We start from the raw sequence: 10,042 nt of genomic DNA on the forward strand, positions 1-10,042 counted from the left end.
CAGGCACACACAAGCACACATAAACATATAGGCACACAAACTCACACACAGGCACACACAAGCACACACAGGTACACAAATTGCACACACACACACACAGGCATATACAAGTACACACAGGCACACACAAGCACACATACTCACACACAGGCACACACAAGCACATGTTCACACACACAAACACACACGCACACCACTAAAGCCTTCTTTGTTCATGGGCCTGGAGCTTGGCTGTGAGGACTGCATGGATGGGGTCTGCAGCCCATAGCCACAGGCACGGCATAACACGGGGACCCCAGGCTTGCCTTTCAGTCTCTTTTGACATCTCTTTCTAACTCAGCTCCTAGCAAGGCCTGGTAAGAGGCCCAACACCAGCCTCAGAAAGCCTGACCCCAGGCACTGGCAGAGCCACACACTGGGCTTGGGTGCCAGGAGCTGGCTACCCAGCCATCATCAGGGAGTGACTGGCTGGGCTCCCAGCTTCCTCCATGGCTGGGCAAGGAAGAGACACAGGCTCAAAGAGCCGAGAAGGGACATTCAGGTCTGATGAGACCACATGCCATGGGGGAGGCTAGGAATTTACCATATGCTAGTGACCAGAGCAGCCATGTCTTTGCCTATGGGAAAGTCCCCAGTGCATGAGCTTCGTGTGCAGCAAGCGCGTATGGGAGAACACCTCTTTCCCCATACTGGCTTCCTTGGACACACTGGGGAATGTCCTAGTGACTCATAGGCCCTGAACTGATGAGCTGAGCCGGGGATATGAATAGGCCTGGCGTGACGCTGGCTGTCGTGGCCACTGTGCCCTCTTCATCCTTGGCCAGGACCCTGTGCTGAAATCATTCTCTGTCTGGAGGCTCAAGGAACACTGGCTGTGACAGCCCTGAGCTGCCAGCTCTCCCCTGGGTCCCAACTTCCTGGTGTCCAGTGCCCTGACTCCACCCAAGGGTTCTAGGCCAGCCTCACTGACTGGAGCCAGAGTCCATTGTACCTCAGGACTCCGTCTTGCCTTAACTGACATACGCTCTCATGTTTCTGTCCCTTCAAGGCCAGATCCTAGCATGCTGTCAGATGCCAATTTAAGCAGCTCCCAGCGCTGAGTCTGGAATCTGGAAGCCCTCTCTCCAGTCTCCTTTGGGAGGAGGGCTGGTGAGAGGAGTCCCAAGCCATAGTGTAAGTGGCCTGGAATATTGGCCATGTTCAGGCAGGACCTGAGTAGCTCACCATGGCCCTCTGGTCTTCCTCCACCACGGAGTGTCCAGTCTCCAAAGTCCGCCAGAGTTTACCTGCCTCCTAAAGTAAATGTTCAAGTCTTCATGGGGACCAAAAGGGTCACTCGTGACCCCTGCCCGACAGCTCCCCCAATCCCAAGGCAGTTAAAGTAAGCCCTGGGTATACCCTTCCAGGTAGCTGGTCACCTCAGGCCCTTTGTGTTGCTCTTCCACCTACATACCTACATCTCCACTCCCCTGGGATCTCTGCTGAAAGTCGCATTCTCAAAGAAGCAACAGAACCACCTCATTCCGTTGTACTCCCCTGTGGCCTGGTTCCCTTCCGTGCACGATGAATGTTTGTTGAATGAATCAGAGAAGGAAGAAGTGCAAAGGGACCCCAGGGAGAGCCTACCACAGGACTTCTGCTGCTGCATTCATAGCAGGGCATCCCCAGCTCACATCTTAGGAGATCCGGGGAGCCACACTTAAAACAATCTGGGTTTGTTACTTGGCTCAATCGCCAAAGCCATCTTCTTCCACAGTTAAGAAATGACCCTGCGCCTGGCCCTGAGGTCCTCCCAGTGAACCCCCCCCAACCCTGCTGGATCTGACATGTAACTGCATTAAAGTCTGAGCTAGTACTTATAGCCAATGTTGCTCACCAGCAGAGCTGGCAGCTGCTCAGAGAGGGTGAGGCCCTTGCCTGAGGTCACCCAGCAAAAGTCTGAGGAAATTCCTGACACAAGGATGTCCAGCTCTGCCTACACATTCTCTCCCACCACAGTCCACACAAGTATTAAGAAGATCAACAGAAGTGTGCCAGAGGTGCTCCATATCTGATGCCGAGTTGTGGAACTCCTAGAAGATGGTCAAAGTGTTAAGGGGGAGAATTGGGGGGTTGGGGAGGGGGTGCCTATCATAGGGTTAAAAGTGCTGGTGTCTGGGAATCAGAGAGGTTGAGTGTTGGTACATGGTCACACAGCAGGGAACCGCTATGGCTTGGATCCCTACATCCATAGTCTCTGAACTCAGATTTCTCCTCCTCCTCTGAGACACAGCACAGAGCACAGCTTTGATAACACCATCTTTGGAAGCCATTGCATTTAACTTCCATTCTTGGCCAGGTTTTTTAGAGAGCAACTCGAGCCTGGGACCCTCCCCTCAGGCAAAGGAGGAGGAGGAGGCTCTGTGGCCCAGTCAGGCAGTCAGGCAGTGGAGCAGTTTCTCAACTCAGATGAGCCAATGGTCCTCCAGAACAAGGTGGCCTCCCCAGGTCCCACCCACGGCTCACTCTCCGTGGTGCATGCCAGCTTCCCCACGGCTAAGTCGGTCCTGCCTCTTGATCATCCTGAGCTGCTCTGGGCCTCCTTCCTCAGACAGGCAAGTAGAGGGCTCACACACACACTGAACTCTTCCACACAACCAAGAGGCTTTGGGAAGACAGAGTAGCCTGTTACCTGAAGGTTCCAGAGAGGTCAGGCTCTCAGGAGACCGGGCATCCTGAGAGAACGGAAGTAGTCCCTTCAGCCCCTGGCTCCTTCCCTCGTCTCTCCTAAAGCCGCGGCAGGCATGGCTTGTGTGGTGGACCTTTGTTTCCCACCCTGTTTAGAAGAGCCTGGGCCCAGAGGAGTCCCCAGCCCAGCGGCAGGTGTCAAGGGGCAGCGCTCCCTGCCTAGTCAGTAGGGAAGCCCTCTATCAACTCTTTCCTCAGGCCATTCATGCTTCCTGCATCCATTGTAAGGTCCTGGTTCACTCTGGGTTCAGGAGGCATCTTGTTAGCTCCAGAGCACAGCACTCACTGTGCCTGGGAAGGAGTGGGTAGTTTTCTCTGTATGTAGGAATCCATGCCTCTGTCTGAATCCCTCCCTGTTCCACAAAAAACCGCAGCCTCATGCATATGCAAATGAGAAGGCCTGCGGGTTTTAAGGTATTTGGTTTGGTTTGCTTTTGAGACAGGGTCTCACTGTAGAGCCCTGGTTGTCCTAGAGCTCGCTGTATAGACCCAGGCTCCTCTTGAACTCCCAAAGGTCCACCTGCCTCTGCCTCCCAAGCATGGGATCAAAAGTGTGTGCCACGGTGCCCTGCTTAAATGGAGAGTTTAAAACCAGGCCGAGACTCAGAGGGTCAACAGGGCCCATGAATATCATTTTCTGGCCCTGTCTCCACAGTCAGAGCACATCTGGTTCTCACTGTCCTCATACAAAACAACCACAGTGACCCAACTGTTCTCCTCAAGGACCCAGCCAGGCAGCACAGCCCTGCCCTGGGCACAGAACCCCTGAAAGATGAAGCCAGGGAGGAAAGGGCTGCGTGGCCCATGAGCTTGAGTCTGAGCAAAGACCACAGTGCTCATCTATAGCCTCAGGCCCTTAAGGAGCCCTCCCCATCTCCCCACCATCCACCTCCTCATCCCTCCATCCTTCATCCCTCCATCCCTCATCCCTCCATCCCCTCCCCATCTCCCCGCCATCTACCCCCTCATCCCCCATCCCTTCATCCCTCCATCCTCCATCCCTCTGTCTCTTGCCCTTCCTATTCTCTTCCCTCTGTACCCAGCCCCATGAAGCCCCTACACCTCCAGAGCTTCCCTGGTTCCTGTGTCCCTAACCCCGGCACTCATACCTTGGGGGAGTTCCTTCACTCACCAGTCCCTCCAAAAATCTCACTGACTGTACGAGAAGAATTTGACCATGGTGTCCAGGGCCAATTTGGTTCCAATACCCAGACTGATTCTGAGAAGTGGGATATGGATACTTAGACTATTAGGAAGAACTCAGAGCTGTTTCTGGACTTGGGGACAAGAGAGTGTTCTGGTTGATGATTAATGTCTGCCCTAGACATGTAAGGAGTGGGTAGAGCTCCTACTGGGAGGAGTGGGTAGAGGATCTGCTGGGAGGAGTGAATGAAGCACCTCCCGAGAGGAGTGGATTGGGAAACTTCTGGGAGGAGTGAATGGAGCACCTGTGCATTTGCAGTCTATTGGCTAAATGACCAAAGGAGACTGTTGTGGTTCATTCGCAGTGCAGGCTAGCTCACTCTGGCCTTGAGCTGAACCATAACAGAAAGGAAGAAAACCCTTCTCTTCATTAGTGCTGGGAAAGGCTGTGTTTACAGCACTGTGTCCTACTTAGAACTGGAAAGAGTACAGGGAGTGAGCCAGGCATGGTGGTGCACACCCAGATGTGGGAAGCTAAGGCAGGTGTCTCTTAAGTTCAAGGCCAGCCTGGGCTATGTATTGAGACCCTATCTCAAAAGCCCCTTAAAGCACGGAGGATACGGGCTGGACGTTTGATGGAGAGATGGCATGCTGTGCTGGGTGGGATATATCCAGGGAAGGGAATCTTGATGGAGACAATGCCTCCATCAAACTGACCTGTAGGCAAGCCTGTGGGGTATATTCTTAATTAGTGACTGATGGGAGAGGGCCCCGCCCATTGTGGGTGGGGCCATCCCTGGGCTGGTGGTCCTGGGCTCTATAAGAAAGCAGGCTGAGCAAGCCATGAGGAGCAAGCCAGTCAGCAGCGCCCCTCCATGGCCTCTGCATCAGCGCCTGCCTCCAGGGTCCTGCGCTGCTTGAATTTCTGCTCTGACTGCCCTCTGTGACAGGGCTGTTGCCTGGAAGTATAAAAATGAAATAAGCCATTTTCTCCCAAAGTTTGTTTTGGCTGTGGTGTTTATCACAGCAACGGAATCCGTAAGACAGACAGTGAGGAGGACTGTGGACAGAGAGGAAGGGAGGAAGGAGATGAGCATGGCCGACTAAGATGTCAGGGATGGGGAGAGTCGGGGGATCATGAGCAGGAGGCTAGCAGAGGGAGAGAGGATCATGGGAAGGGGAGGTGAAGGCACAGAGAGTAACAAGATAAAATATGTCACAAAGAAGGGACTCATGGGAGGGGTGTCACAGGAGGAGGGGGATCATTGTGGGCAGAGGGTCACAGGGGCTGACAGTCACACTGGACAGGGATTATCATGGGGAAGAGGAATCACACATTAAAGAGAAATGTCACAGGTGAGAGGGAGGGGTCTTAGCAAAGGAGGTCAAGAGGGAGGGAAGGTCATAAAGGAAGGGGTCATGGGGAGGTGACAAGGAAGAGAATGTCACATAGGGAATGTCACAGGAAAGCAGGATGTCATAGGGTGGGAGGGAGGGTCAAGGGGAAGGGCAGCCTGAAGACCTGAGGGCAACACAGAAGTGTAGGCCCCAGGTGCCTGCCTGCAGCGCTGTAAAGTCCTGGTCATCGCCACTGGGTCCCCTCCCACTAGTGCCAGGAAGCTTTGGAAAGAATGTTGAAACCCTCAAGCCCCTTCCTACCCTTGCCTCTAGGGTTCAGGAGAGAGCAGAGAGGTCTGTGGACCCTCAGACACCAAGCCCCAAGCCCAGGGTCCCAAACACGCGCTTCCTCTGCAGGTAGGTAGGTTGCCATGGCAACCACACACAACTCCCCCACCCCCATCCCCAGCACTGCTTTCTTGAACAAGTCCCTTTCCCACATGTCCCTTGCACACTCACACTCCCATGTGGCTCCTACACACACACACACACACACACACACACACACACACACACACACACACACACCAGGTCCTCATCTGGAGCCTCAGCTGTTCTTTAGAAGGAAGTGTCTGTGTCCTGTGTGGTTATCTCCCTTCATGGGAAGTGGACCAGGGCCAAGGCTGTCCTTCCTTTCCCTGGGGACACTGACATCAACCACCCTGGGAACCTCTGGCCTCACCTGAGCTTGGGGGTTTGCAGTTCTGCTATATCTGTCAGACGGGGGTGTTGGACTCACTTGTTCTAAGTATTAGCCCAGCAGCAACTTGCTAAGGCTGAGGCTTTATCTGCTTGTATCTGCCATGTCTCCTAACGTTCTCAGGTGTTTAAAGTCCCACCCACGCGGCACTATCAGCAGCTGAGCCAACAACCCCTCCTCCTCTTTCATCCCTAAATTACACAGCAGGTCGAATGTCTCTTATCAGCCACCTTCTTCCTTGCAGGTGGGCCTGATGACCTACTGAGAGGCAGCCAATGAAGTTAGCTGCCTGGGCTATATTTGCTCTGACAAGGCAGTGTGCTGGAATTGACTATTCATGTCTGCCCTGGGTGCAGCAGGGGGTCGTAGGCTAAATTAGTGAAGCTCATCAAGTGGTGAGTGTGACTGCCTGGGCTATGTCTGATCTGAGAAGGCAATGTGCTGGGATTGACGATTCATGTCTGCCATGGGTGTAGCAATGGGTCTTAGGCTATATAGTGAGTCTCATGAAGTGGTGAGTGTGCCTGCCTATGGGCTCTGGTGATGCCTGGGGACAGTTGCAGATGCCCACACAGGAAAGGTTGTACTGTGTGAGTCTCATGGGACACAGCCAGAGATGCCACTAGACACCCTTCAGGAGCCAACAGCCAGAAACAGAGTTATCACGCCCAAATTCAGTGCAGTCTAGACTAGCGCACATTCAGGGCCCGGGAAGAGAAGGATCATGGTAAGATGAAGGGAGCGTGGACAGAAATGGAGGCAGATGTGTCTTTGCTTCAAAGAGAGAGAGGGAAAAAAAAAAGATGTGCCGGGAAAGCCACAAGAGAATGAGCTGAGTATTTTCTGATGACGGGAAAATATGAGGAAAAGACAGATGTCCCCAGACGGCCAGTTCCAGCAGGATGACCTAGAGTGGCCTTTGCCATCTGTCGGTCCCAGTGAAACGTCACAGGATTTGATATCTCAACCAGAGTCACTAAACAGATCATACCAGGACGGCTGCCAGAAAAGCACCTAGCCTGCAGGACTATGTCTGTGTGACCTTGGCTTTTCTGAAGCTGTGAAATGGGCTCTTCTTGCCAGAACTTGGGGAAGGTTCAGGGTGAGTGAGAATAAACGTTTGAACCCAAAGAACAGTTTCCCAATACCTGGGCTTTTCCAGATGTCCTCAATGAAACTGGAGCCTCAACACCGGCTGGTTCCCGAAAACAGCTGAAAAGGAGTCCAGGGTTGTTGGGTAAAGAGGAACACCCAAAACCCCGATCCCCAATGTCCCTGCCCAGCTGTGCTGATCAACATGTGGTCCTGGCAGATCCCAAGGCTCTGATCTCTGCGGCCAGACACCCACAGACATGTGTGCACATGATTCAACAGACATACGCACATGTCATTTTAAAATACATGAGATTACATGTTCTCCTTCTACTCTGGAATGATGGTGATGGGGGGGGGCATACAGTAGACCAGGTTATTCCTTCTAACAGGCTGCCTGGATCTAAGCCTGGTCCTCTCACTTTAGAGCTGTGTGTCCCTAGGCAAGTTGCCTCTCCTCTCTGTGCCTTAGCACACAGGGAGTATTAGACAGCACCCCACAGACTTCATTTGTCTCAAACCATTCTCCCCCACTGTTCAATGCCTTTATTGCTTCCAGTACTAGCACGGGCCCTACGGACATACACACACCATGCACGCACACCGCACAGCTTTGTGGCCCGATCTTTGGTCTCTGGCTGGTCCCAACCACTACACGTGGAGTCTGAGGTAAGCCTGGATTATGCATTCCAGAGCCCTTCACAGGCCACCTTGAGGGAGGCCTCCAAGGTCTGAGGTGGGTCAGGGTCCCTGGTAGCTAAGTCCTGGAGGACAGGGCAGGGGGCCCCCATCCTCTGATGCTAGAAGAAAAACCAAAATCCCTACCAGAAAAGTCATGGCCAAGGTCACAGGGTCAGTAGCACAAGGCCCTGTGACTCAAGGTGACTAGGCCAACGTGCAGGAAGAACAAAAACCTTGGTTGTCACCAAAAGGCCCTCAGAAGAGGGCCTGGCCTGCCACCCACTTCAATCTCCCTCCACTGGCTCCCTCTCCTTCTTCCCCCTCCCCTTCACTTTCCCCGTCCTTCTCTCAGGCAGCTGCTTCTTCCCTTCTTCCCCATCTCCCCTCCTCATTCTGTCCCTCTTTCTCTCCCTCCCCTCCCCACTCTCCTCTCCAGCCCCTATTGTTCCCCAGAACACACCCCTCTCCTGACTCCACCTGTCTCCCAGGCTAGGGCGGAGGCAGCTTAGAGACCCCGAGTTCTCAGCTGCGGGAACAGGTGTCCTGATTGGAACAGTCTTCTGGGAGGGTCAGAAAGTCAATTAACAGCCTAAAGCTTCCAGCCCTGAGTGTGAGGCCAGGCCAGGCTGGCGCTGGGACCATCCTAGGAGGGTCTGGACGCTTCCCCGTCTGCTCTAGGGAGGCAGCTGCCTGAGCCTGCACCTTTGAGGCCCCTGAACTACAGGCGGATTATTGTAGTGACATTCCCATCCGCCCCGGGACCACTGGGACCTGTGGGTCTTCTCCACGCAACGAGGAACTGGGTGTCGATCAGCGTGCCATACCACACAAAACACTGATCCTCCAGCCCTTCCCCCACCACACACATAGGCTTCATTTGAAACAAAACCCCACAGACGCTCAGGCTAATGTTCAGCAGGGCAAGCACTCTAGAGGGGAAAAGCTGGGGCCTTGGGACAAAGGCAAAAAACTAGCATAGCTGGAGTTAATGAAAATAAACATGTCTAGACACATATATGCATTTACATATATGTCACACACATACATAAACATATCTACTACACACATGAAAACACATATGCACCATACATACACCGCACACATATACATACACATGACGCATACACACATATACCACATGACACACACATACACACCACACACATGTTAAGGAAGAACTCAACTCATTTTTATTTTAAAACAAAGACTGGCGGTGGGCTAGTGAGATGGCTCAGCAGCTAAAGGAGATTGCGGCCAAAGCCTGACGTCCTGAGCTCAATCCCAGGGACCCACACGATGGAAGGAGAGAGCTCACTGCCAAAAGTTGTTCTCTGACCTCCACAGGTGTGCCGTGGCATGCCTGCCTCCAACCTAAAATAATTGTTTTTTGTTTGTTTGTTTTTTTTAACGCTTGGCAAGCAGACACAAAGTCAGAAGTTTTATCGGTATCCCCATGGCCTAAGATGGCATTCTCACACCAGATAGTTTGGTGTTGGAGCAATTGCTGCAAGCCCACAGCAAAGAGAAAGGCCTCCGAAGCACTCGCCACCAGGAAGGCCTAAAATAGAGCGCATGTCCCCAGGCCTCACACCAGTCCTCCCAATACCGAACACACCGAACACAGAGACTTGCTACCAGCTTGCAGGGTGCCAGCTCGAAGCCCAACCCGACAGTACCTGATGACCAAGGGTCTCTGGAACTACTCTGGTCCAAAAACAGTCTCCCTGAGTGGTTACAAAGGGACCCCAGCGAGTGTGGAGAGCCAGGCAGGGCGAGGGAAGAGTGTCGGGAGCGGCCTCTGCACAGACCAGCACATCCCTCCCTGTGCCTCCTCCCCCAGCTACTGAGATAGCAGCAGCTGGGCCTCAGTCATTTCCAAAATTAGCCCGTGAGCCCCAGGTCTGGCCAGGAGACACAGGCGGGGTGGTGGCCGTGGAACCAGCTGGGGACAGCATGCACATATATGGTGGCGGGAGGGAACAGCTCTGGACAAGCATGTTCTCAGCCTTCATCTTGTCCTGGGGCGGGTCACATAGCTTCTGCCAAGGGAAGGAGCAGTGGAGGAGTCACGGAGGACTCCCTTCACCAGCCAGGCTGGGTGGCAGTCACTGAAGCACTCTGGTGGCTCCTTGTGAAACTGTGTAAATAAGCTAAAGTAGACAACAGTCTCCCACAGTGGGCTTCCTGTCAAGGGCTCTAATTCACTCTAATTCAGCGCCTCAGTGTGTGTGTGTGTGTGTGTGTGTGTGTGTGTGTGTGTGTGAGAGAGAGAGAGAGAGAGAGAGAGAGAGAGAGAGAGAG

The 10,042-nt window shown here is 53.4% G+C and overlaps 1 protein-coding gene across 2 annotated transcripts in view; it reads right to left on the bottom strand.

Moving 5' to 3' along the window:
• Myo18b (myosin XVIIIB) overlaps window positions 1-9,551 on the bottom strand; it is a 209,404-nt gene extending 199,853 nt beyond the window's left edge. Inside the window, exon 1 of one of the 2 annotated variants that reach the window (XM_029533813.1) lies at window positions 9,418-9,551. The gene's annotated coding sequence lies outside the window, so the exon portion shown is untranslated. Of the gene's footprint in view, window positions 1-7,116; window positions 7,184-9,417 lie in introns of those variants that run through there. The other variant, XM_029533814.1, reaches the window with a different exon arrangement.
• Window positions 9,552-10,042: the final 491 nt, after the last annotated feature.

The sequence above is a fragment of the Mus pahari genome, chromosome 23, assembly GCF_900095145.1.
Source record: "Mus pahari chromosome 23, PAHARI_EIJ_v1.1, whole genome shotgun sequence".
In the NCBI taxonomy this organism is placed as follows: Eukaryota; Metazoa; Chordata; class Mammalia; order Rodentia; family Muridae; genus Mus; species Mus pahari.